The sequence below is a fragment of the Elephas maximus genome, chromosome 27 (genome assembly GCF_024166365.1).
Source record: "Elephas maximus indicus isolate mEleMax1 chromosome 27, mEleMax1 primary haplotype, whole genome shotgun sequence".
Taxonomy (NCBI): Eukaryota; Metazoa; Chordata; class Mammalia; order Proboscidea; family Elephantidae; genus Elephas; species Elephas maximus.
In genome coordinates, this window is record NC_064845.1 from 11,396,493 (window position 1) to 11,397,301 (window position 809).

The window sequence follows — 809 nt, forward strand, 5'->3', positions numbered from 1 at the left end:
CATCAATTTCCCGTTAAACCCAGCAGGGTTTTAGTTCCCGCCGAGTAACCGGGGGCCGTCGAGGAACGCCGCCCCGAAGACAGAGACCGAGGGGCCGAAACGGCTTTCCCCGGGCCCGCATCTAACCGGTTTCCCAGTCCCCAGCTCGGTAAACCGTAACGGGGCGACTGAGCTGTGCCGGCACGCACCCCACGCTCGGGAACCCCGAGTGGACACACACGCGAAGCGGCGCGTAGAGGGCGGCCCTGAGGCGACCCGGGGCCTAACCGCCGCGGCAGCCGACTGCGCTTACCCGGCCCGGCTCCGCCTCCTCGCGCCCCAGCCCCGCCCCGTCCCGCCGCGGAGGCTCACGGGACACGTAGTACGACAGGCCCACTTTCCCCGCGTCGCGAACGCCCTCCCTGCTCCTCGGGCTTCACTTCCGGTCTCCCCGCCCGCCCCCGGCGCGCAGCCCGCAGACGGCGGAAGCCCCTTTTCCGGTCGTGCGCGCCGCGTCCTCCCGGCCCCCCGCGCCCTCGATTCCCCGGCGCGGCGAGCGAGGCGGCGGCCGGCCCACGCAGGCCCTGAGCAGGCCGGCTGCGGCGGCCCGGGCCTCGCGCGTGCGTTGCCGGGTAACGGGCCCTGTCGGCCGGCGGCTCGGCCCCGCGTCCCCTGAGCTCCCGGGCCCTGCGGGGGGGCCGGGCCGCGCGGGGCCTGGCGCAGTCGCGGCGCGAGCGATGGAAATCCCTCCTCGGCGCTCCCGAAGCGGCTGCCATCGCTGGGGAAGCGGCGGTGCCTTCGAGGAAACCGGAAGCCCGTGGTGACCCCTG

At 74.9% G+C, this 809-nt stretch overlaps 1 protein-coding gene across 1 annotated transcript in view; it reads right to left on the reverse strand.

The window, feature by feature from the left end:
• Window positions 1-309, reverse strand: part of ZCWPW2 (zinc finger CW-type and PWWP domain containing 2) — a 151,074-nt gene extending 150,765 nt beyond the window's left edge. The window contains exon 1 of the mRNA XM_049870964.1: window positions 189-309. The gene's annotated coding sequence lies outside the window, so the exon portion shown is untranslated. The remainder of the gene's footprint in view (window positions 1-188) is intronic.
• Between the last annotated feature and the right edge of the window lie 500 nt (window positions 310-809).